The 27500-nt window shown below is 38.8% G+C and overlaps 1 protein-coding gene across 8 annotated transcripts in view; it reads left to right on the forward strand.

Annotated features, from left to right (window-relative positions):
- The window catches only part of ZNF536 (zinc finger protein 536), a 346807-nt gene that overhangs the window by 47793 nt on the left and 271514 nt on the right, over window positions 1-27500 (forward strand). For 6 of the 8 annotated variants that reach the window (XM_017741035.1, XM_017741038.1, XM_017741037.1 and 3 more), the window contains exons 2-3: window positions 7358-7452; window positions 19952-20018. The gene's annotated coding sequence lies outside the window, so the exon portion shown is untranslated. The remainder of the gene's footprint in view (window positions 1-7357; window positions 7453-19951; window positions 20019-27500) is intronic. The other 2 variants (XM_017741036.1, XM_017741039.1) reach the window with 2 other exon arrangements.

The raw sequence follows: 27500 nt of genomic DNA on the forward strand, positions 1-27500 counted from the left end.
GCGCGGTGGTTGTTGGGGGGATCCTGTTGTGCACCCCTGCCAGTCCAGAGCCTTGCCTTTGCTGTGCTCCTGGCTGCCCGGTGGGTGTGGAGGGAAAGGAGAGTGACAGGGGTATCCTGCTGGTTTGTGCAACTTTTATTTTCATGGGAACCTTTGTAAGATTGTGCTTTCTCTGAAATGCAGAGGGTGGGGAAAAAAAAAAAAAGAATCTCAAACTTTTTGCAGGACGGGAAAATATTTCCCGCCCAGCTCTTAAAGGCTTACCCAGAGAAATTTTCTTTAGCTTATATTTTTCTTTAATGAGTCGAGCCCCTAAAAATGTATTGTTTCATATTCAAAGTGACATTTTAACATATATTTGCCTGACAATATGACACACATATTGGTTTTAATGAGGGCCTCATTATAAAAAAAAATGCATCTACTGAATAAAATACAAAATATTTTCACCTAAATGTTGCGTAAATTATTCAGAAACAGGGTTCCTTTGACAGGGACGTGTGAGGAGCTGGGGCTGCCATTGTCTGTAGTACTCCTGATCTCTGGGTAGCTGCAGGACTCCCACCCACTCCATTTGCTGGCACAGCAGCTTCCCCCAGACCTGGCCAGGGGAAGAGCTCATGGCCCTGAGTGCTCCAAGGTCTAGGGCAGGACAGGCTGTGTGTGGGGGGACACAGGGCAGCCTCTGCATCTCCAGCACAGACTGACCCTGCCTCCTGCACATCCCCAGGACTAGGAACTCTGGCAAGGAGGAGAAGTGGTGACAGTGGAGGTGATTGTTTGCTCCTCTGTTGGGGGATCCCTGTGGGACCACAGCAGGTAGCAGGATCTGGTGCTCAGAACGGCCGGATCTGAAGCACAGAACAAGCCTGATGCATGCTTGCTTCCCAGTCCAGGCAAAACCAAATGTATTCTCTAACAGTTATTATTAAATATTTCAGACATCAATATCCTCACTTAACAAGCCCTGACATCCCATCCTGTGTGCTCTGATACTAGCCATGCAGCAGCTGCTGGCTTTGGTGGGTGCAGGTCAGGATCTTGCCTTAGTTCTAGCTCATACTCTCTCTTTTTTTTCTTTTTCCCTCCCTCCTCTTACTTTTTGCCTGAAAAAACCCAAAACACATGCACACATAGGGCAGAGTTAAATTTGGGTTTTCTTGGCAAGGGTTAATAATCAATGTAGATCTTAACAAAGGAGATGCTGCCTTATTATACTGTGAAACTTTTTTTTCTTAACTGTCAGTGAAGCAGTACTAATTATTACTCCAGTGTAAATGAGGTCATTTCCTATTAAGAGAACAAAATGCTTAGCCTTGCCTTGCCAATTCATACCATCTATTTTTCACACATACCCAGCTTCTTAGATTTTTTTCAAATTTTGATAAAATCCATTCATTTGTATTAGAAAAGTGTAAACCATTGCAATAATAGTTGCCCATTATTATCCAGATGAGCTTTTGTAATGTGTGGGTTGTTTGAATACCATGTGTTAGCTATGGAACAATTAGCCAGCTGAATGGTTCTTTAAAACAATCAGATACTTTTATCTCCCTGAAAAAATACATTCCTTGGAAGTGTACTGTTTAACTGTAAATTCTGAGGAACATTAAACTCTCATTGCAAGTAGTACTTTAGGATATATGTTGATCAAGGACAAAAAGACATCGAAATATCTTGTCTTCGTGTTTTCATTTTTTTATGCAAGCAAAAAGATTTAAGGAATATTGTAGCAAACAAAGGGTAATTGTTTTAGCCCAGATGTTGCTTTTGCACAACAAGCAGGTTACAATGTTCCCACAGAGCTGATGAGCCCAATCAGTGAAATGATTAAAAATTGATTTTGTCCCTGTAATTACAGTATGTAAACTACTTAGCTTGGATTGCAAAGGAAGTGATTTTCTAATTACGTATATACTCTGGTGTCTAATGATTGGTTTTTTGAAGTAATGAAGAGAGAGCCCTAACGACTCCTTGGTGCTCTGTTGTTTAAGAAAGACCATCTTTAGAGTAAGCAGCAACAGACAAAGAGTTTAAATTGAATTTTCAACACTGTTAATGTGCACATGGATTTGTTTATTAAAGAGACAGTAGCGTAATTTGATTGGTTGAGAACAACATGACTTTTTTATTATGTAATATATTAAGATGCATGTGTCATGGTATAGGCACGGAGGTGATGGAAACCTTTTTTTGTACTACTTTAAATTCATAATGTTTTCTTACAACTCACTCAATCAGATTGCCACAAATGTCTGTTCATCCTGTGCATCCAGAACACTCACAGGAACTGAGCGCAGGTATCCAATTTTCCTCTGAGCAAAGTTATTTCTCTTAGAGGTGGAAAGTAAGTTGGCCCTTTTTAAACACATGCATTGGAACTCAGTGGGAAGCTGTCTGACCTGACTTTTTTGCATTTTAAACAACTCTTTCCAAGATAAGAAGCCCAGGTAGGGAAAAGGCAGGTCTTGGGATGTTTGTGGGCAGCACAGCCTCAGCGCAGCTCCCTGGGGTCAAGGAGCAGAGATTTGGGGTGTGGGTGCTACTCTGCAGCCACCTGGGGTATTGCAAGGGTGCCAGCTGGCCTGGAGTGTTTTCCAGGGGTGCTGTGTGCAGGTCCTGGGCCATCCCAGGTGGCAGACACTGTCCTTGGGGTCTGGCATGTCCAGCAGCTGCTGTAGAGCTATTGGAGCATGTGCAGGAACTACTGCAGGGTTGATGCTCTGGGATGCTCCTGCTCCCTCCTTCTCCTCCTCTGTCTCTGGAGACCCCACTTTAGCAGTGGGCAAAGTTCTCCCCCAGTGTGTCATTACTGGAGGACAGCACAACTGCAGCCATGTGGAGCTCCTGAGGACTCCAGGGGAAGTGTGCCTGCATGTTCCCAGGGCACGAGGTGGCCCCTGGGGCTGCATCCCACCCCTTTCCCAAGCCACAGTGGCAAGTGGAGAGGTACAGCTATACCATGGTCACCAGCAGTGGTACAGGTGTCACTAGCAATGGTGCTGGACTGGCCTGCAGCAGGGCCTGATCCAGCCACCACCAGGTTAAATGATGTCCCCTGACTTTTAGGGCTTTGGATGAGGCCTGAGCAAGAAGGGCAGGAGCAGCACCACGCTGGAGTGATTCATTTTGCAACCAATGACTAGTCCTAACAGGGACAAGTTAATGGTGGTGTTAGTGCCCAAAACCACTGCAAGGCAGAAGCAGCACTAAATAAATGCAGACTGGGATGTCTGAAGTACAAAAAAGTAGAAAAACCCTAAGGAGCTGAAGTGAGTTGTGCCTCTGATAAAATATTTTTGCAAACCCCTTGGCTCCCCAGGAGTTAAAAAGATGCGCATTCCTGTCCATTCTCTTTGCTGTCTCTTGCTTACTTATATCAGGAGGGAAAAATGAGAGCAATAGTTTGTTGTGTGATCTTGGTGATGTAAAGGATCAAACACCACAGATTTGCCAGGAGATGTGGACAAATCCTGTCATGGTTAGCTTTGAGTTTTTAAATATCTTGTATTTGTAGGCAGACAGCTTTATGTATTGGAGATCTCTGAGTGCGTGGGCAGGGCACACACACACAGGGAGGAAGGTCTGTAAATGAGGACTGGTACATGGCTGGGGAGGCTGTGGTGGCTTGGGTGGAAACCATGCCCCAGCCTGAGAAAAGTGGTGTCAGCTCTCATGTTTTTTGGGAACAGTGGAAAAATACTGAGATTTATTCCAGCATCCTGCTTTAGGGACTGTTTATCTCTCTTCATTTATGCATGTAACTCCCAGTGACACTAACTGGACCCTTCAGGCCCCGCCAGTCCCATCCTGCATTTATGATGAATGCAGTGCTCACACGGGGGCCTGGGAAGGTTGTCCTGCACGGCTCCTGGGCTGGCTTTGTCCTGTCATTGAGCCTCTTTACCTGCCTGCTATCTCTGTCCCTGCATCTCTGATGTGCCTAGGGTGAGAGCAGCTATGCCATGGCAATTCAAGAGGCCTTCCAAAAGCAGCTGATAGGGAATAATTATTTAAACATGACACCTCATTCCATCAGAAAGGGTATGCCATTTACAGAGGGCCTGAGCCTTGTCCCCTTGAGATTAGCAGGGGTTTAACATTGAGTTGAACAGGAATGGGATGTGCTGCTAAGAGCCATGCAATTAAGCCTTTTGGTCTCAGCATTTGGGGAAAAGTCCTGTTGTTCAGAGTAAGTCCATGCTCAAGCCTCTGTTTTCCATTGCTGTGTATTAGATTTCCATCTGTAACCTGCAGAATTCCTTCTGGCTCCTGCTCATCAGTGGGACGTGATTACTTTCTCCCTTTTGTGTCTCTGATTCATTTCAAGGAATGAGCTACATAAGCATGTTTTAAGAATGAACAGAAATTGTGCCATTATACCTTAGTTATGTCTCAACAGTATTTTTTTTTTTTAAACCATACTAGTTTTGAAGATCTTTGGGGTTTTTTCTTCTCTGGGGGTGTGCTGGATCACTCACTGAGCCATGTGCAACTGCATAGTAGTGTTACTGTGGGAGGCTTACTGTAATAAATTGGTCTGTAAGGATTCATGGTGCCATTTTTTAATGCCAGGGAGTGTATTAGACACTGGTAAACTGGCCCAATTTGACCTAAGTGGAACTGTCTTAATTTGTTTCCGAGCAGCTTGCTGCCTGTACCTTTAAAATATCTGCTTTACATAGTCAGTGTCAAATGTGTTAGAATAATATTAGCACAGGTAAGTAAAATACCTTTTTATAAGGCTTTAAATCATTTCTGTTACAGTTTAATGTGTAAAGCTACAGATTTTCCCAATTTGTTCGTAAGGTTATGTATCACAGACCTTAAATCATTTAAGGTTTTAAACCTGAGGGGTTCACTCTCAGTCATGAACTGGGAAGCAGATTGCAAGCGACATTGACATGCTGATCAATGACATGAAGCCTCCAAACAAATCAGTACAGGACTTTAAGAGATGAAGCCTTACTGTGTTCTGTCTGTCATCAGAATTTATAAAGCATCTTAGTGAAAGCCCCTTGAGAATCATTCCTAGAATTTTGCAAGTCATGAGCGTGTATGTAAAAGCTGAATTTTTTTTTAAACACAAGTAGCCTTGTAATAGCATAGCAAAAATGTGGTCTATGATGTTGGTGTAGGAGTACTAAGAACCTGTTTAGCGAGATAACATCTTTTAGAAACCTAAGAGTTTATTATCTTTGTTTCTGTTTCTTGGCTTTCTTACATTGAATGAGCTTCAAGTAAATACTAGATAGGTATATCTTTGAGGTTTTAAGACATCAACAACAGCAGAAATTCCAGACAAACAAGCTGTCACTGTTTTTAGACACTGTGCAACTGAAAATGTTGGATGGGACCTATGTTTATCTGCAGCAGTCCAGGAATTTGCTGTTCCTATGTGTTCAAATATAGTAACTGAAATTCACTTATTTAAATTCTAAAATGGTATGGGCCTTCATAAATGGGATCTGAATTCTATCTAGATACTATTTCATGTTTAGGAAGACCAAATCTGATGACAGGAGTTTTCTTTAACCAGTTACAAAAGGTTTTTTTATTCTCTATGGTCAGCATTGTAGGTGCTTGGCTTGACTTTCCCAATTGTTTTCTTCTCCTGTAGCTGGGTTTACCCATGGGATATGGGGTGCTGGGTTGGAGTAATGCCTTGTACCTGCTCCCCACCCATTCAGCTCAACAGGAAAGTGTCTCATGGGAGGACAGGCTTTGCTGTTCAGGGCTCATAATTCAAATATAAACCCAGAGCTAACTGGCAGGCAAAAGAAAACTGGGCACGAGGAGAAAGCAGGGAAGAATATCTTCCTACATATGAGGAACAATGGGGAGGGCAAACCAGGTGATTACTGAAGAATTATTGGTGATTTGCTGTGGAAATGCAGGTTATAAAGGAGGGGTTTGAAGCTTTAATTGGAGTAATTCTCCTGTGTCAGAGAAGTTGTATGGCAGAATTATCAGTTGGAAAACGTTTTGAAGCATGTGGCAAAGACTAGTTCGGTCTGCAAACGAGGAGGGAAGCAGTGGAATTTGGGAAGCCTTATGGTGAACCATCACAGTAAGTAGGCTGTGGTTGGTGTGGTGGAGAACCAAAGGGGAAAAGAGGAGGTGGCTTGGACAGAGTGAGACACTGCTGTAGCACCTTGCATTGGATGTAATCCGGGCAAGGTGGAGACTGCAGAGATCTTAGAGGATACACAAGAAGTGTCGTGTCAGTCTTGCACTAAGGGAGGGCTGTGCTGCTTAGTAGTGAACTTGTGTTTTCTGAATTATTTCATAGTGTTTTCATCATCAAGAGGGGCTCTCGAAATTGTTGTTTACCCTTCAAGCCAACAAACAGTGTTGTGCAGCAGTGTGGTCCTGTTGGTGCTGACCGATTTAAACCAAATGCACTCAAATGGCCAAGCTCTTAATTACCTAGAAATGAAGGCTGCAATTTTGTCCACACTGACTACCACATCCTGCCACTGTGGCTCTCAGAGCAGTCAGTGCTTCTCTGGGCAATCAGTGTTGGTAAGGTGAAGCCCTGAGGCCGTGATGCTTGAACTGGGGTTTCAGACCCTGCTGTATGAAAGAGTTTGGTTGATGTAGATGTACAAAGTGTATTATTTAGAAGTGACCTTTAATTTCATTTGTTAGACATTCATAGGAATAAGCATAGTTAGAGTTCTCAGTCATAAATTCTTCAGATTATAGCTTCAGTCGAGTGAACTTTATTTTGCTCTAAGAATGCCCTTTGTTTTTGTTTCTACTTTGCTTACTAATGTAATGGCCCTAAATTCACTTCTGACAAATATCTTGGAAGTATTCTGCTTGGCTTTTACTGCTGGCTCTTATCTCTTTTAAGTAGGGTTTATTAGATGAGATCATCTACAAAGGACTTATTTCTGTTATAAAATGGAATTAAAAAAAAGTAAAAATACAATTAGTAGCTGTTCTCTTTCTACTCAGTTTGAAAGATTAGAATATCAATGTCAAAGAGAATAACTGGGTTTCTGGAGTATGCTATGCAACTTTTGTTTTATCCTGTTTTGTCCTCTTTTGCTGTACTGTCTAGGGGAAAGGATCAGAAGAATTTCATTCTGTTCCTCATCATTATCTTGAGAGGAGGTTTTCCCTCTCAAAACAATCCAGAACTGAAAGAAGTTTTCAGTTCCAAATATGAAATGACCACCAAACATGTACATTATGAAAGCTAAAAAATAAAAGGTGTTAATCCCATTAATACTGTAATTCTTAATGCTCTCTGCTGTCCTGTAGATTGTCTGCTTGAGGTAGCATTGTAATATTTTAATGTAAATGTCTGATTCAAACACTGAGTTTTGACATATTAAATTTCTCACAGGTTTTATTTTTCCAGTTGTGACCTTCAGTTCCTATCCTGTGTCTTTTAAGAATTTCCTAATCCAGGGAACAGATTCGTTGGCTTAAGAATAACTGGTAAGAATACTTATATTGTTCTTGTAACATTTTCTTCTGCTTTTGGATCTGAGTCTAGGTTTGTTTTTCCACATTTAAAAAAAAAAATGTAAAATGAGGTACCTAAATTACATTTTTAAGTATGTTCTCACATTTTTTTTACATCTTTAAAAATATAATGTCTATGTCTTGCAAAACTTTTTATTGTAGTTCTTTCAGGTTGTAGTGAGTTACAAATAGATTTTTTTCAAGAAAAATGTCTGCTTGGTAAAATCATGAGCATTCATCTTTATGCAGTTGATATGTAATAATTGTGTTGGGGATGAATCATCATTTATTACTTTATCATCAGACTGCTGATTTAAGAAAACGCATGACACTCCTGATTAAATTCATTTTATCATTTTTTGGTTGTTTTTTTTTTTTTCCCTCCTGTAAGTTCAATAGAACATCTCATGCATATTATTAAGAACCATATTCTGTTGTATATTAGCATGAGAAGAACACCCATGAAAATCAGTGGGTGGAGGGGTGTACTACATTGTATATGTGATTTTCCTCTGAGCTATTCCAGTGCAGTAGAAGAAAAGCTCCTGTAAATCTGAGAAATCAGATTGGTGTGGAAATAGGTGTGAAATCAGAATTGGGTTATTTGGCCCTCAGTTTGAAATAAAAGTCTACCTTCCTAGGAAATAACCAATAATTCATTCCACATGCATTAATTGATTCTTAAATCAAAATTTCTGATAGCTTCTGCTCCCAAATCAAATTCTTATGTTATTTCTTTATTTTAATTGTTATACTGGGTTGTCTATTCCTTTTTATATCTTGTGAATTAGTAGAAACTCTGTGATTCAGAGGAATTGTGCTGATTTATAGCTGATGTGAGAGGATATCCAGGCATATTAAAGCTTCAGTACTGCAAATGCATAAGCAGGTATTGAATTACTGATGCTAATGGAATTACTCACGTGAGTAAAGTTAAGTAGAGACGTAAGTGTTTTCAGGATTGATGTCTGTACTTATGAATTTATATCATTTAAGACTATGGCTCACAATTTTTAAAACTTACTAATTGAATGTGAGCTACTGGATTTTATTCTAGACAATTGACTTGAAAAGAATTACAGTGACTTGATTCTAGAATAATTCCGTCAGCTTTGGAAAAGATACGTGCATTTTTTAATGCTGTAAATAAGGATGTAGTTTGACCAATTCACTCCACTGATCCCCACTAATATCAGGAAATACTTGCCAGAGTAAAGGAGGAGCACAGGACCGGACAATTAGTGATACAAATGGTTTCAATCAAATGGTTAAATAGCTCAGCAAAGACGTGGTTCATTTTGTAATAGTATTTGGAATCCAAATAAAACCATCTGAGGGATGTGCTGTTTGTTGTGATGTTAATGCACAAAACAGAAAACTCTCAACATGTCTTGAATTTCAGGGGGGTGTTATGAAGATATTAAGTGCTTAAAAAAAAAAAAAAAGAAAAAATTTCAAGCCCACAAACTTAAAATACGCATGCAGAAACTCATACTCAATTCTAATTAACAAAGCTTACCTTTCTCTTGACCATAGAGGTCATCATGTAAACTATTTAAATTGATAGTAATATTATGCAGCATGAAATTAATTTTACATTGTATACAGTTTTTATTGTGACTTTATCTTGTTTCAAAAGTGCTTACTTTCTGATTTTGTGGATATTACTGACTGGATTACTTTTATTTTGGTTTTTACACAACAGTTATATTAGAAATTTGCTGTTTTATTCTTACCTTCTTAGTAAAAATCCTTTTATCACACAATGGGTAATTTATATCCATTACCAGCCCTTTCAATCCTTTTCAGTGGTGCTGTCAGTGCCTTTGGCACAGTAATGATTAATGTGATCTAATAATAGTGTGCCATTATATTACCTTAGTAAAACATGTACCAACATCCTATTCAGATCTACCAAATTCATAGCTTCCTATAATATTTTTGTTGAAAGACAGGATTACTATTTTTCAAAGCAGAATTTTTTTTTTTTTGCCTTTAACATATTTAATGAAATTCACAATTCTTTGCCATGGTAATCTTTGTGCATGCATTTGGGCTTGATGGGTGAATTTTATATCATTCTGCATTATTATGATTTGTTAGGCAAATTGTTTGACACGTAAAGGAAGATACGCATTACATTGTTTTGCTTTGTTAAGGGTGCATTTTAAGCATTCAGTACCTTCTGATTATTCTGCTGTATTTGTCATAGGGGGTATATTTAGATTGTAGTATGCAAGAATAAGTATTTGGGCTGAAATGTGTCTTTTTCTACATTCTAACCCAGATACTGCCACATTCTGCAGAAGGCAAGCTCTCTGCTCCTCTGCCCAGCAGAACCAGTTTTGGTTACAGTTGCTTTGCTGTGGTGCTTGCTCTTTGGCACTCCCTTGCTTTTTTTTTGCCAGTAGAAACGTGCAGAATGGTGCCCAACTGTGTGCTGGAAACTGGGATCATGCAGTGCTATGCCTGTGGTTTTCAACCCAAGGTAAATACACCCGACAGCCAAAGCCACACGCATCTGCCCCGTGCTTGAGATGCAACCAGATACAGCATTGCTTGACCCCAAACTCCAGCTGTCAGGTACTGCCAAGTTCACCCAAGAGGCAGAGAAACTGTCCAGAGGACACATTTTTGGTGACAAAAAATGCTGGTGCTTGTAGAAATGTTGGAGTGGTGTGTGTGTGACTGACTGCCTTCCAGTGTTTCCAGTTAGGCACTGGTCGATGCAGTGGAGGGGTTTGGTGCTGCTTTTGCACTGAGCACTGATTCCCTCAGTCCCCTGCAACAGGAGGGGCTGTAGCCACTGCACGCTTTCCAGTCTTGGGTTCATCTGTTTGATAATGCTCCTAATCAGCATGGCTGAAGAGTTGGGATAATACTGCATCCTTGCAAAGCATCTTAAATCTTCATCACCCCAAGATGTCATTACTGCAGTCAGGGAGTCACATACTTAACACTGTCGCAGCAAAATCGAAATGAAACAGCATGTCCACATTTTAACTCTACTTTGTGATGTTTGTTAAATACATACTCTTACTGTTTCATCAGAGCACAATAAATAATGAATGAGAAAAATATTTTAATCTTGTCAATACTGGAAATGTCTAAAAACAAGCAAAGTGTGTGTATGCATTTATGTGGATTCCTTATTTGATTTAGGCTAAGCGATACAGCTGTAACATGATTTGAAATATGCAATCAATGTAAACGAAGAAAAATATTTTGAATGCAGTATATAAACTGTGTGGTTCTTTAGACATATTTTTAGGAAAAGAAAGAAAGATTATGATTGTCATACCATGTAACAATAATACTGCCACTGGAAATATATGCAGCAGCTTTATTTTCTGCCACAGTAAAGACAATCTTAAGTCTTGGTCATTTAAATCAAAGACATTCTCATCTCTTCCACATAGCTGATTCTTCATGACATAACAAGAAATGAGGGGGAAAATAAAGCCTGAAATCTTGGTTTAGCGTTGTATTCAAAAGGCTTAGAGAAAGTTCCAAAAGATGCTTCCCTGTTTTCAGTAATAAATAGTTATGTACAAAATAGAAAAGCCTTTTACTCTCCAAAATCAGTTTACTAATGGAGATATAATTATTTAAAGCTCTAACTGAGCTGTACTAGTCTTGAATGAGAGATGCCTTAGGTTGGACTGTGTATTGTGCAGATTGCATTATATGTTACTGCTTTATTGCTCCTGCATCCTGCAGTTCTACCAGTCAGGACCAAGCTCAAATGAAAAATGGTGGCTTCCTTTTTTTTGGGATAAGATCAGAAAGGTCAGTGAAATGTTTCTCCCTCATTTCTTCACATGCAACTCAAAATAGATGTAGTAGACTGCAGAATAGACTTCTCCATAGTCTAAATCATTTTCAGGGTCTGGTTGATTGTTTATGATATTGTTCCTTTCAGTGAGAGATTCTTGTACCGAGTGTGCGAGGCACCGGCCGCCTCAGGGTAGTTTTGTCTCTTTCGTTGGTAAAGTAGGGTTGGAAGTCAGTGAATTGGCCAGCCAAGGATTATTTCATCTGCCCATCTGTCCGTCTTTATTCTGATGGGACAGAGGCTCTGATGTGTCATCTCTGGGAGCAGGACTGGTGAGAGGAGGACCCCGATGCAGCTGCACAAGCTGTTAAAGAGCACCATTACAGTTCACTGCCCTTGTTTAAGCTCCTACCTCTGTTGCTGTACTGTGATCCTTAACACACTTGGGTAGGTTAGGAAGTGGTTTCTTTTGTGTGACTCTGAAAGAAAGGCCTCCCAGTAAGCAGAGGAAGAAGAATAAAATAAAATAAAAGAATCTTGGCCTAGTCTTAAAAGATAGAAAGCCACAAGAGGAAAAGTATTTTTGGCTTTTAAGGCTAATTTTATCTCTTGTGAGGCCACCAAGTCAATGAGTAGAAGTGGCAACTGGCAGTTCTTGGGTTATATTGCTAGCCACTGGATTACTGTGTGACTTCAGTAATGAAACATAAATGTTCTCTCTGTTCCCCAGTGGGCATAATACCATTTACCTGTCACAAAAATGCTTTGTAATTTAATTAACACTTGGAGTGCTCTTTGAGATCCTTAGATAAAAGCAGGCAAAATGAGTCAATTGTTACAGAAATCCCAATTTATCCCCATTTAAAAAAAATACACTTTGTCTTGACTTTTTCAAACCTCAGATAATGTTTGATAGGAGTTTTGGGCTTTGTTCTTACTGGTCCTTGGAGTCACTTATTCTTAGTAATTTGCATAGGCATGGTGTAGGTATTACTTTTTTGTTCAACAGAGTATTTTGGTGGATCATAAATTACCAGTCCCTGTGCTGGGAATCTGGTTCTGAGAGAAGCATACATTTTCAGAGGAGACTTTGAGTTGTGCATTATTCTTCAGTATATACCTTTCATTATTTGGGGGGAAAGATTTCTTAATTTTTAGTTGTGCACTGGATATAATAGCTTGTTTTATGTTTCATGAAGTTTTGCTGGTATGTTACTGATAAATTACATGAGCTGTAGTTACAATGCTACACTCTTCCACAGCCATGTTTAATTACCACATCCTATCCTGGACAGATCACTGACCATTGACCAAACCAATTCCTGTGTATAGACAATTGCTGTCTAGATGTACACCCTGATCTGCCTTTGACTGAAATATCAAATTGTATACTTGTGCTTTGTAAGCCAGATGAGATGTTAAGTTGATTTTTGCATCTGCTCTGATGTCAAGTAAAGAAGTTTATTTTTAAGGCAAGCAGAAACACGTGCAGCAGGTGAGCTGCAGCTTCAACCATCCATGCTTTTCATCTTGTATTGATAATAGCCAGATCCTTCTCTCAAGTACTAAAGCCCATCTCTTTGCTCCTGGGTACCCAATTCTTTCTCACACTTTTTCCTCTGCAGCTTCGTGCATTCATGTGGGCTTTGCTACCTACCACTCACTTTTCTTTTCAGAGACTGTGGAAACAGCACACACATACCTGGATACAGCTGGGCTCAAAGTAAGGTTCTTGGCAAAAAGTCTGTGCTCATACATTTTCTCCCTTTTAATCTACTTTCTGCCACTGTCTTACTTTAACTGCTCAAAAGGAGTTTAAACACTCTCCTAGATAAGAAGATAATCTCAACAAGCATCTTACCACTAGCAAAAATGTGGCACACCTGTTTGTAGGCAGGCTTGATGAAATATCTCGAAGTTACACTAAGCAAGTCTGCCATTCCCTTCTGGTATTAAAAGTGTCATTATCTTGAAGTTCTAAGTTGTGCTGTTTGTGTAACAGCACATAATAAAACCTAGAAGGAATTTATATCTCTTGTATTCTTTCCTTCATCTTCTCCAGCAGTTGTTTCAGAAGAACCCTTTTGCTTTTGCTTTGATAATTTAAATAGACAGTCTGATGCAGTTGTGACAAACTGAGGGCTGACTCTCAGCTCTCATGGAAATCTGGCAAAGCCAGAGTAGCTCAAGTAATCTGCCACTGCTTTTCAAATATTTTAGAGTAATACAAGCTCCATTTATCAGAAATTGTTAATATTTTTTCTGACTCTACATCTGACTACCCTTCTGTATAAATTTTACTTTTATTTCACTTTTTAAAGCATATTCTACCGCAAAAGAATTGGAGGAAAGGTAAAGAGGGAGATGTTGGTGAAATCATACCTCTGCCCAGCTGTAGTGACAGGTAGCAGTGCTGGGAGGAGGTGCAAATGTGCAGTAGCAGACACCTGTGCACATGTACAGGACTTTCCAGGAGCAGCTTGCTTTAAGAGCAGGTGAAAGTGTGCAACTGCAACAGAAAGCAGAAGCTTTACTCCCTTTCTCCCTCATGCCCTTTCCCTGGAATATTACATTTTTACTGCAAGTGCATCTGGATAAAAATAGAGCACATCTTAACGCTCTTAATAGAGATCCCAAGTGTTGCTTTGAATGGACATTGTCCTGTGAGCCCAACATTGGAGGAAAATTCTTGTGTTCCTTTTCTTTCCTGTGGGTAACTGCACATTGCATAGCTGACCAAATATGTCCAGACTATGGAAAAAGAGAAAATGGCAAGATGACTATTTCCCCAAAACAGTAAACACACATTGCAGCCTGGCTTCTTATTTGAAAATGCAAGATTTTACTTTTTGAATAACTACTGTATTTTAACAATAGGCATCAAGTGGTTGCTATGTGATACACAACAGTGTTTTTCATGAACTTTTGGCTGCTGAATAAGCCCAGCAAATATGGGTTCTTACCCTTTTAGTTTTCTGGGTCAATTCATTTTGCACAAAGGAGAGAATAATTTGAGTTGTAGGCAGAGAATGTTTTCTTCACATGGTAGGGAAGATGAAAGCTATTTTTATTTGATTTCTTTTTAAATTAAAAATTATAATTCTTTATAGAGTTACAAATAATTATCTTACTACTAAAGGCATCCTGTAAGCTTGTTAGAGTCTTTCTCTGTAAAATAATTGCTGATTGTCACTGCAAACTAAAAGTGAGGGAGAATGAGGGGAAACATATAAATATATATGTAATGTGTCTGTGTGGAAGTTATTTTGTTTTTTCAAAATGCTATTTGATTACTTCAAAAGTAAAGACTTAGGCAAGTGCTCTTTGTTTGTTAGGTGGTGCTGGCTGGTTATAGACCATATAGAGTTGTTTTCTGAACTGCTGTTGTCTAAATGCTCAGCCCTTTCCTGCTTATGGGTCAGAGAGGACAGTGTCTATCAGATTTAGTTGGCTTCCTGATGGGGCACCACATTGAGGGTGCTTTTATGTTCTTATCTTCTGTTCTTCTGTTGTTGGAATCCCATGGAGCAGGATTTCTGCAAAGTGTGGATCTAAAATCTGCGTGAGAGCAGGGGCTGGCACTCAGTAATAGGAGGGGAGGGGGCAGGTGAGGTGGCAGAGGAGCAGGCAGATGTCAACAGCTACTGGGAACACACAGAGGAACAGCATTAATGGCACCTTATGTGGAGGGAGAGGGAAGACTACAGAGACAGGGAATAAAGGGATAGGGAAGGAAGGGCAAGTTATGCAAGGGAAGGGAGAGAAATGATTTCTAGCTGTGCAAAGGTATATGAGAACATGTACCTGTCTCTAGCTTCTCAGTGCTAGAATACTCATTTAATTGTAATTAGCTCTGGAATAAGTACACTCACAGGGGCCTACACAGAAAGGCTTCGACAGGGAAAGAAGGGCTTGGTTTGGAGAAGAGTGAAAGTTGAAAGAGTGCTGTTGAGGACAGATCCATTGTCTTGAAAGACAAAGAGGATGGGTGGAAGGCTTATCATGCTCTTCTGTGAGGTGCTTCTAAGCCATGAGCTATCCTGTCCTGTATCAGATGTGGATGGGCCTTTGTTTAGTCTTGGGCAAATTTGAGGAGCACAGGGTCTGTGTGGCAGATTCACTGAGACTCTGGAGGGCAGCTGGCTGAACCATGGATGTACTGCTGGCCATGGCTGGTGCTGTTCTGGATTTGGTTACTTCAAGAAAAATACAGTTATGATTACTCTTCCTTTTGCTGTCTGTGTATGACAGCATCCATCAGTGCTCATCCATCCACTCAAGTGTCACAATGAGACATGTTTGAAAATGACAAAGATGTACAAATTTCATCTGAGCATTGTGGCTGTTCATTCTCTAAGGCTCTTAGCCCCTCACCAAACAACAGCACTAGAGCAAGCTGCCAAAACAGAGCATGCTGCCAAAGCACAGCTCTAGAGCAGGCTCCAGAAAGGCTTCATTCCAAGCCATCTCTCCTCTAATCTGGACATAACTTCAATCAATTCTCACAGTGGCTGTAGCTCTCCATTTGTGTAATTTACATAATTCCATTAGGTTGAATAAATTTACACAAATTTTTACCTTCTTCTGCTGAGGAGGTTGGTAGTTGTTATTGCTTTGGGATTTTTTGAGGGTAGTCAACCTCTTTCTGCATACAGTTATGGTGGCAGATATCAGCCAGAAAAGCACCTGTGTTTCACCTTAAAGATTTCCTTACAGAGAAGAATGAAGGAAGTTGCAATATATCCCCCATTACTGCATCCTGACAATATTCAGAAAATTCTCATCTTCCCTCTGCATTTTCCCAGTTACCCTTCTCTTAAGAGTACCTATTGCCTCTTTTTGGTTAGGTTCATTCTAAAACCAATTTTGAGGGAAATACCTTTTTTCTTTGGTCTCAGACACAGCAACACCCCTGCCCCACAGCTGATAATAGGGATTGCTTACTCAAATAGAAAGAAAAATTCTTTTATGGATGACATTTTTATTTTATTTTATTAGATGTTCCATGTAAAACATTTATCATTGGAATAATTTTCCCTCTCAAAGTCATATCAGACACAAAGCTGTCTTCGGGGCTATTCCTTCTAGTTCACTGGACAGCTGTTCTGCCTGAAAAGAAAGAAAAGATCATATATCAATCAAAGACTTCAGGAGAATCCTTATGTTCTTTATCTAATAGGAAAATCCTAACTGCGAGTTCTTGATCTTCTGACTTCTACTTTTTCAGTCTGAAGAACTGCATTGATATATTTTGCAAGACTTATCTGTTGGGTTTATTTTTTTTTAATGTATCTTTTGTGTGTCGTTTTGATGCTTGGAGGGTGTTACAAACTCATCTTCACTGGTGACAGCCACATCATAAGCAAACAGTTTTCTTATCCCTATGACTCAATTCATCCTCTTCTGAATGTCACTATGGGCAGAAATTAGTGCTACTTAGCAGAAACAAGATTCTCATCTCTGCTCTGCTGGTGCTGAGCTACTGATTTCCAGTTGAAAAAGACTAAAGGGCTGAAAGATGTGCCCAAGCTGCTGCCTTCTAAACTGATACAGATGTCTGTATTTACTCATCATTCTGCAGTTCTGTAGCCCCATTGCAGTGAAATAAGTAACAGGGAATAATTTTTTTTAAGATTTTTTTTTTTTGCTAGTTATACATGTACCATAGTCTGCTATGCTAATTCAATGAAAATTCAAAGTACGTTAGAGTTCCTGGTCTTTAGAAAAATATTCAGAATACTTTCTACAGTTTACTAAACAATGTGTATATACAGTAGCAGAACTGAGGTAAGTGTGCGTCCTTTCATCTGCAAGTGTGGGGTGAGAAGACACAGAAGAAAACTTGGTTGCTTTCTTTCAGTCTAGCAGTGATTACCTTCCAGAGTGGAAATCACATCCTCTAGGTGGGGATTCCTGGCTGTGTCATGTTCTGAGCTGAGTGTCAGAGCATGTTTGCACTGCACAGGTACACTGGAACCAGGCTGAAGGCTGACTTGGAGACACAGGAGCCCAAGGGAACTATTAACCAAACTTGGACATTTTTGCACAAGGGAAAAAGAAAGGCAAACTAAACTCCAAGATGATTTTCGTGTGCACCTGTTGGTGCCCTTCAAAGCAGTCTTGTTACATGTTCATCCTATGTTAGCATTCGATGGTATCTTCAGAGCCCAGACAATGCCATGTGGGGCTCAGCAATATTATAAAGATTTGCAGTGTTTTGACGTGTTTTGCTGAAAGAGACCCTCTGTTCTCGAAGCCAGCAGACCTTGACTTCAGTAAGGCTTTGCAAGGGCTGTCTGGCCTGGATTCCTTTATGTAGGATTGCAAGCAAAATTAAGGCATGACGCAGCTAATTATGCAGTGGAAAAAGAGGTATGAGAAAGGAAAGATGTGCCAGCATAATTGCAGTAAATTCTTGTATTTACATATACTTAAAGCCATCCTGATCCAAAATTTCCCCAAGCAAATGAATTTATTGATTCTAAGCAGACCTTGGATCATATCGCTTGCCACATTGGATCAGAATATTGGGCCATCAAGTGCCATTGATTATGACCAGGAGCAGAAGATTTAGAGGAAGAGGCAAGAAACCTGTGATCAGTCATTGTAGAATAACTCTCCTTAAGGATGTTGTAATTATAAGCAGGACGCATGGCCAGTGTGCAAACTGTGATAGCTCCAAACAAAGGGAAAACAATGGGGATGATTTAATTCTCTTTTGCTTTGAAATAAAAAAAGATCAGTTTTATTTAATCAATAGACTCTAGGGTTTGATGTATGGATGAAAACTTACAATCAGTGGAATAATATTTCTGGTTAAGCACTTCTCATCAGGAACTTGTTTGACCTGTGAGCTGCTTCATTTTTTAAACTTAGATGTCTCTATTATGGAACTTCTAAAGATTGTTGCAGTGCCAGCATGGGGAGCGTGTGTGTGTGTGCTTTAATACGGATACATCTTGTAGGAGAGGAGATGAACCTTTTTCTTTGTACACAGACACATACATGATTTATCAAACATATTGTATTATTCTGTCTTTACAGTAAAACGTACAGTGGATGTGAATTACTCTATCTGTGAAGGATTAGAAACTCTGATGTTCTGTCTTGTATTCAAGAAGAGGATTACTCTGCAGATAACATGCAGATAATTTACTTTTAGTGAGGCATTGCAGTTTAAGGACCGAAAAATCAACTTTCTTGAGGCAAAAGGAAGAGGAATTGGTATGGAAAAACATAGGGTACTTGACCACTCATGGAGATTTCAAGAGAACATCAGAAATATGTCATTATATATTTATTGAACAGTTGTTATTTCCATCTTCCTAAAATGGTCTTTTGATTTAAAAAGAATTAAAAATATGTTGTAAAGGCCGAGTACCTTGAAATTCACCAATTTTATTGCGTGCATTGGCATGATTGGCAGCATTACATGCCAACAGCTCATTTAAATATGAAACATCTGTACATTATTATTTAGGGATTTTTCATCTGTTGATTTTAGAAATGAGGATTTTATGAGTCCTTGCATGCATAATTGTGTGTTACTTATATACAGACGCAGTCAGTAATGAAGGAATTGGCCAAAAACGTACTGTATATGGTTTTGTGATTAAGATAGGAAATGCAGTGTATGAAGAAATACAATATGCACTGCATTTGATTTTAGGTGTGGCAGCAGCAATTATGATATCATAACAGTGGAAGTAATATGACAGTTCAAAAGCACAGTGAGGAGGTTATGCTTTCTTATACACAGCAATGTAAATTCTTAAAATAACAATGTAATTTTTACATTTTTCACTGGTTATCAAGATAATCCAATTTAGGACAATTTATTCTCAACAGGTATGGTAAAAATAGATATATCATTCTGGAGCGTGGTATAATACATTAATTTTTATGAGTGAGTTATGAAGATGTACAACTCAGGACCTAGGATAAACATCATATTCCTTAATTAATCCATTACATTATGGCACATATGTGTCACTTTTATTACCCTAAAATGAAAAATGTTGGGGAAAGAAAAAAAGCCTGTTTTTTTCTCTGTATCAGAAAACCTTTCTTCTAAAATCATAAAAATGTAAAATCTAATGCAGCAAACACTATTAATGAGTTAAACATCTAAATTCCTTGAAGACTTGTAAGATAAAGAGCCATCATCTTCTAGTAATCATTCAAATACATTCTTAGCTCAAACATATTGAAGCTTCCGCATGCAGTTTCTATATGTTTAAATGAATCCAGACCACTTACATTCCAGCTAGAGAATGCAGGTGAGGTTGTGATTGAGCAACAGTGGAGGAAAATAGTGGAAAATGAAGAAAAAAAAAAATCATCTATCCCTTTAATATCCCAAAATGCAGTGATGTAGATTCTTATAATTTTGGAACCCACCCATACAAATCTAAAATGAAACTTTCTGTCTTACAGGTCTCATTCTGCCAAGATTCTCCCTTCTGCCCCAGCATAGATCTCCAGTAATCTGGTGTATTTGTTTAATGGGCAGGAAACTTGTAACTTCTAGAGGAAGAGTGGCAAAATGTCCCCTTTGCTTGAGTGCTCTGGCCTCAGCTTAGGAAGTTGTTCCCTTTGGCTCTGAGTGTGGGTGGGGATCACATTTTAACCACAGAGTTTTATTTACAGATTGGGATGAATACTAGGCTTGTAATGATAAATATTTTGTATTTGCAGCAAAGGGTCTACAAGAGTGTTCATCACCTGTTGATTAAAGAATTAAATCTCACCACACTCCAGCCAGGTAAGTTCTATCAGCCCTGCAGCTCCGAGTATCTGTGCTTTGGGAAGGCGGGTGACTTTCTAAACAGTGGTCACTGGCAGAGCTGTCCAGGGCATGTTTTAGAACAGATGCCAGATCTTCCTCAGTTCCTGGTCAGAGACTTTCTCAACAGAATTTATCTATTTGGTTATCTAATATGGGAGCTGTTTTTCCAAAATGTGGTATTTTAATTGTATTTAAGTGCTCGAGCTGGATGCTGAAACAATCACTTGCATTTTGTCTACTGCACTGCATTGGAACTTCCTAATATCAAACCCATAAGATTATGAATGTGCTTTGTAAGCCCAAGAGCAAATGATCTTTTACATATCTATGTGAATACATTTTCATGTGATTTTACAATGCTAGGTTATCTGTCACTATTTGTAATTTCTAAAATGTGACACTAATAGAATTTAGTATTTGTCGTTTTGCATTAAAATAAGACTAGACATAAGACAACACAAACCAAAACACTATTAACGAAAAGACCAAATTAGAGATTATTGTGTACTGAAGACACGAAATTTAATATAAATTAGCACAATACAAAGAAATATGTTTTTCTACTATCTCAGCATTAGAAGAATAGCTCTGCTTTTCTCCATATGTCTGTGTCACCAGGTTGTTATTTCTTTTGTTTAGTCATATAATAGAATGTGTGGAGACATATTATACTCAACTTGTGTAACAGCCTACAAATACTGATTGCAGTTTGAGCTTGTTATGGAAAAGTATTGCCCTGTGGATTGAGAAAATGACCAACAACGGACTATAATCTATGAAGCTGAGAGTAAAATTGCCAACTAGAGGTCATTTTTCAAACCAAGGGGCAATAGTTTTCTACTATAAACTGAATATTACAGTCAGTATATGTTTTATTAAACCATTTCAGAAACTTGGGAGCAGTTTCATTTAAACTTCTTGCTTGATGTGACTCAGAGAACAGGCCCAGGGCAGCCCACAAAAGAGGCCTAGTGCAGTCTCTATAATAAATATTCTGTATACTCAGTAATTATGAAGGCTTTAAGGCCTTTATGGTGAATGGCCATATCCTGCCACCATTCTGAATCCTTAGCAGCAATTGAAGTCATTAGGATTTGTGTATAAAAATTAGTGAAGGCTGCTGTTTTTCATTGTAACGCTGTGACAAACTAGAGCCAAACTATATAGAAAAGCCAATTATAGCTATTGCAGCCTAAAAGATTAAAAGGAAAATGCCTTTCCCTCCTCTGTATCCTCTTACTGTTTTTCTTCCCTACTGAAGTATGGAGATGATGGCACTCAAACAGGGGTGATTGCTTAGTGCCTTAGTCAGTTAGAGGATTTCCAGTCTGGAATAACAGAAATGACAGCATGCATGGACAAAGTGAAGCCTTTAACCTCCTCCTAGTACGCATCTTGGTTATCCATAGAGGGTTCTGTCATCCTGCGCCTGGCAACAGAGGTTTTTTCTGCAGCCATTGCTTGGAGTGACTGTTAAATGTTAATATTTTTTCAATACAAAGCCTTCAGTGGCCTTCAGGTTTTAGGAAGAGTGATGGAGAGTTCTAGCTTCTCTGTAAAAGTGGGGTGCAAAGAAATATCAGGACCACTGTGGCTTGGGCAGAAGAAAGCCAAACAAAATATTTCACTTTTTGCTTGAGAATCTCTGATGAAAATAATTTTGTTTAGAGCTCCTTGTGGGACTTCTTCTTAGCTTCTTTTGCAAACTTTGACATCAATTTGTCTATCTTGCAGGATTTCTGATTTTCTATTTTAGAGCAAATCTGAGAGTCTGATCCTGGTTTTGTGGCATAACCATACCACAGAACAATACTACTACCTTGTTCACAGTACACATACTTAAATTCCTGCATGCCTAAGTTGGAAATTCACATGTCACAATCATGCATATAATTGTGTATTCCCATAACCATAACTGGAGATTTCTGTCTATATTTGCCAGATTATTGCATAGTTATGTGGGCATGTACATTAGTTACATTACCATGGGGAAATTAGGAGCAAAATATGTTTTTCTACTTGGACTTTTTAAAAACCAGACCTTACATCCATACGTGTGTATATATTATACAGACACAGACATAATTTTCAAATGGTCATAATTTTAAAGGTCTACATAAAACTTCACCTCAGCAAGGGTGATGGATTAGAGTAATAAAAAATGGAGCAGCAAAAGTCCTGTTATACATCTAGTCCATCTTCTTGACATGACAGGATTGTTCCCTGCAGGGTACTTGCTGATACTTTGTCCCGAGCAGGTTTAAATGTCCCTTCACTGTTTAAAAGCAGTGAAGTTCCCACTAAAGTTTGACAGATATAATTCAAAGGATATTTTTCTGACCCTCTATCTTAAATTGAACAGTTTACCATATTATGTTGGTCATAACTTCAGGGACCTGTCCTGTGTCTATCTCCTTGGTGCTTCCAGGCTTCTAAATATTTGTAGAAAATCTCTGTAAATTACTTTGGTATTGACCATGCCTTTTTCTCTCATCCTCCACCTAATACTGTCACTGGGCAGATTGTGAGGGTTTTTAAGACTGGGCCAAATAAAGATAATGCTATTAATTTAGTGCTGCATGTATTGCCTAATATATACACACTATATATATGATTATGTGTCTGGTCTGTGTTCATTTCTAGGAGGATGTTGTTTAGAGGACTGTCTGATTGTATTGGGCCTCTGCAAACATATAATTAATCTCATTTTTAGCAATGCTTAGCTCCAAGCTGATGGTGTAGAAATATAGGGTTATTAGTTTCTAGAACATTTTTATTATGCACTTTCTATTTTGATTGACAACTATTAGTATTTTAAGATGACAGAACTAAAACTTATGCTGCCAGATAGCATCAAATGTAACGTATACTAAGTAAACAGAAGCATGTGAGCAAGATAATATTTACTGTATAGTTACACAGCAATGTGTAAGAGACTAGAGAGAGAATTATTCTTCAAGAAGGATATTTGATATTTTACGCTCTTTAGAAATACAAACATAAGACTGAACTTTGTACCCTGTTTCCTCAGGGTAGCATGCAGATTTTATCATCTATCCTGGATGGGCTGTTCTTGAAATCTTCCATTCCTCCCCTTCCTTTCTCTCTAATTGTCTGTGTAGGAATGAGGGTGAGAAGATCCTTCGGAGATGAATTTTATAGCTCTTCTGTTTTACTATTTGATGGTTTGTCTTGTAGCTCCAGCTGGAATTTGTGTTGAACCCTTCATATCCAAACCTCTTCCTGGAGTGCTTGACTGTCCAAGTCAAGTCTGGTGGGGTGAGAGGCACAGTCAGAAGTGTTGTGCAATAGGAGATTCATGAGGAGAAGGATCGTAGCTACCATGTCCAAGTCAGGTTGCAATTTCTCATTTGGAGGAAAAAAAAAAAAAAGTAAAAAAAAAAAAAAGCCAAGTAAATAATCATTTTGTCTTCAGAACAAAAAGAATAGTTACTATGAAGCATATGCAAATTTCCCTGTATTTCTAGTGAGTATTTAATATAAAGCAATTAGAGGCAGGGCAAGAATTACATAGCTTTTGAAAGCCAAGGAATAAGGAGTCTCCAGTTTTCATGACACAATTCACCCATCTAAGATTACTTATGGAATTCAAGTTAAGAGGAAGAAGCTGGAATGTTCAGAAGATTGTTCTTAGGTCTGTGTGCCTCGACTGCCATGCTGGAGCCAGGCCTGGCTTTAGAAAGGGATGGCAGAGGTGTGCATCTCCTGAAAACACATATAAACAATCCAAACAAAGTGAATGAAGATGTGAGTTCTTGTGCTGTGTTAATAAGTAAATTGATAAAACTAGCATTAACCAAAAAGGAGGAAGACTTTGGGCTTTCTTTTTTTGTGAAATAATTTCAGCTTGCATCCTTCAGAGCAAAAAGTACTCAACTCAGTGTCACAGGAAGTTTGTCAGGAACAGAATATATTAGGCAGAAGTACCTGGTTTATCTTGTATAGTGAAGGGAATAAAGATGTGTTAACCTTGTGTTCTACCCGTACTAATTTTTCCTAATTTAGATCTAACTTGACTATTTCAGTGGAGTACCATGCATACCTATCTTTAGTAGAAGAAACTCTACGAAGCGACTCTTAAATTATTCTCAATTCAGATTTTTTATGAATGATGAAGAGCAACCACTTGTGTCCTTTGCCCACCACCAAAACAAATAGCTGTAAAATTACAAGATAATGTCATTAAGCAGTTGGTTTTGACAAAAAAAGATTAGCTGGAGAAGAGAAGGGAAGTCAGTGGGGTTGATATATTTCACCTTTTTTTACTGTCTTAGGTAAATGACTTTTTCTAGTCATTGAGACAGTAAGTATCCATGTGTGGGGTGTTTCAGTTTTTCCCTGAATGTGCCTTTACATACAGTGCCTGACTCCTACCGGGGCTGTTGGGCAGCACTTTTAAAAGTTGCAGTTTCTTGCTGCAACTAAAATGTTGTTAAACACAAAATTATATACATATATATGAAATACTTGATCACACAGCATTTATTATGAACTGTTTGGTGAAGTTCTGCATTCATTCCTTAAATATAGCACCACATGTTTTATTGTTGTAAAATTCTCTTTTGGATTACAACCTCCTCTTTCCTCTTAAGTGTACGTGGTTGACTGCTGCAGCATTCATCCACTGTGCCTTCTGTATTTCCTTCAGCTCTTCCATTCCTTGCAAGAGGTTTTCCTATTGACTTGTGCTTGGCATCAGGTTGATGCTATTAGCAAAAATACCAGTCTTAAAATGTTTATTCTGAATCTTGATTGGAGAGGGAATTGCAGGTGCTTGTGGAAGTACAATTTGTGAATAGCAGTTCTTGTCGATCAAGGCAATGTGTCATCGTGCCTGATGTACTTGTGAATTGTTATCAATCCTGTTACCAATTTATGTCTAATCCCTTCTTGTCCATCTGTGATGCTTACGGTTCATCTCTTCTGGGTATTAATATTCACGTTTCAGAATGATACATCTAATGACCGACCTCGCTTTGGGGGAACAGTGCCACGTTGTGATGGAATAAAGTGTCATGATGTCTTAGGTAAATAAGACAATTGGTGTGGGAAGAGGAAAAAAAACTTCATCTGGCAGGAAAGAAATAATAGGAGAAGCTGTGGTGAGTGATTCCTATTGAAATGAGGGTACTACCTAGCAGAGCATAAATGAAGAAATGTGCCATCACATGTGTAATTAGAGTAAGGATGGTTATATGGAGGTTGGGATCATGTAAAGTGCCTTTCAGGTAACAGTTTTGGATTTTGCAGCCATGGTTCCCGTAAACTTCTCTACTGTAGTCCAGCCCAGTGCAAATTGTAATGCTTTGTTCCGAGATTTGGGAAGAATTGCGTCAGGGATGTTACTCATGAGGATCTTAACTGCTGCCTTAGATCACCAGGGTCAGGATTTCAATGCCAGTACTGTTCCCATCTGAGCATCTCCTTTGTCTCCTGTAATGTAAATCCTATCCTCAAATGCTTGTGCAGGGTTGGCACTGGTATTCAATGGGAGCAAAGGCATCAGAGATCAGATGGAAAATATGAATATACTGCATCTGTGTATTGTATGTGGCAGCCAGGCAAAGTGGTGGAGCGACACTTAAATATAAACAGGATATTTATTATACAGTCAAGTGGGGAAAAAGTGGATGTTTCTATTTATCAGTTGGGGGTTTTTTTTGTCTTGGGTGTTTCTATCTTTGACTGATACAAGTATTTTGGAATCTAAACATATCTCTGCAATACTGTTGTGTCTTTGTTCTGGATTTCTTTCATCTTAACTTATCAACACAGTATATGAGCCATTTTATCCTACAGTGTGATCATCATCCTAGTGTGTATTTGCTCATTAATGTCAGGTTAAGATCTAAAGAAATACGAAAGTAGGAGTGAAATTTCTTTCTTTTTTTTTTTTTTTGTTTTGTTTTGTTTGTACTAATCTTTTTATACTAATAATAATGGAAAAAGGAAAAATGTTCTGTGGCTTTAGGTAAAGAAAATGTATACACATTTTCCACAAGTGCTCTACTGCTTCCAGACTTCGATTGGCTTAAATATTAGAACTCAAACATGACCTTAAAACAAAAACTGTGATCAAGTCTCTCTTTGGAGTAGGGAATAATTGGTTTGGTATTTAGAAAGAATTGAAATACCCTAATAAAATATGCCTTAGAAACAAATGTATATGAAATGCACATTCTAATGTTTATATTTTTTCACTGAATAGGTTTTTTTTTTTCACCCATGTCCTTTGCATAAGTTCATGAACAGTTGGTAAGGTATGTTTTTTATGTACCACAGTAAAGAAATTTTGAAAAGAGAAAGGACCAATGAGCTAATAATTTTTTAAAACTGCTGTTGGTTGCTAATGGGACATGTATTTGTTACACAAGCCCTCTTCTTTCTTTGCTTTTCCTTTTTTTTTGCCCACAAAGTTACCCTAAAACTATTTTTAGACAGCTTTTGCATTTCTAAAAAAATACAGAAAAAAACTAAAACGAATTTCTGATTTTCATTTAAAAACTGAATTTTTTCTCGAAGGGTGCAGATAGAAGAAGGGGAGAGGGATGCAGGAGTGGGCCAGGGAGACCACAATTTATATGTTGGGGTCTGGGGGTCTTATCTAACACAAGGTGTTGAAAATTCTCACAGTTGGAGCCTGCTCCACTCCACTAGCTAAGCAGGAGCAGAATTGTTCTAATCTTGGTCTTATGTGGCAAAAAAATGTCCCAGCAGCACGGGCTGAGTGGTTTGCAGAGCGTGAGGCTGGCAGTTGGGGGAACCCACAGTAGGTTCCCATGGAGAGTGATGGGGCACTGATCCTCTTGCTGAGAACAAGGGTCAGAGCAGGTTTCCCAGTTGAGCAAAACCCTGAAGCACAAGAACTTGAAGTGAGAGAGTCCTTTTGGAGAGCTCAGGCTCAGGCTGAAGGCATTAGATGGACCAGGCTCCTTTAGAGCTACTCTTCACTCTCCACCCTTTACCTGAACCATCCAGCCCTTGACACTGCTTGTTATTCGTCAAAATTGTTCTTCCCTTTTGTGGGGACACGTCACCACCCACAGGCTCATAAAAAAGAGTATTTAAGAATATGTTTTGCCTGAAAACTTTTTAATTTGATTGGCGTGATTTCCAGCATATGATATATTTTCTGAAGTTTTCAGGGGAATGTATGCAAATGTTTTGATGGAGTTGAAATGCCTGGTTTACATCTGATGATTTTGGATCACTAGGCTATATTGTAGAAGAGCATATAAAACATAAATGACAGAATTTAAGGACAGTGTTTTGACTTTCCTAAGGTAAACATTTTCATATTGCAGTGTCAGTTTTGGCCTGTTTTGGGTTGGAACCAAATTGTCTGCTAAAAGTTTCATTTTTAACAGATTTACCTATGCTAATGAGTTTAGCAGCTCTGGCTCTTTCAGCTCTTCCTGAGAATCACCATGTCTGCCT

Source organism: Corvus brachyrhynchos, unplaced genomic scaffold (assembly GCF_000691975.1).
Source record: "Corvus brachyrhynchos isolate BGI_N302 unplaced genomic scaffold, ASM69197v1 scaffold26, whole genome shotgun sequence".
NCBI lineage: Eukaryota > Metazoa > Chordata > Aves > Passeriformes > Corvidae > Corvus > Corvus brachyrhynchos.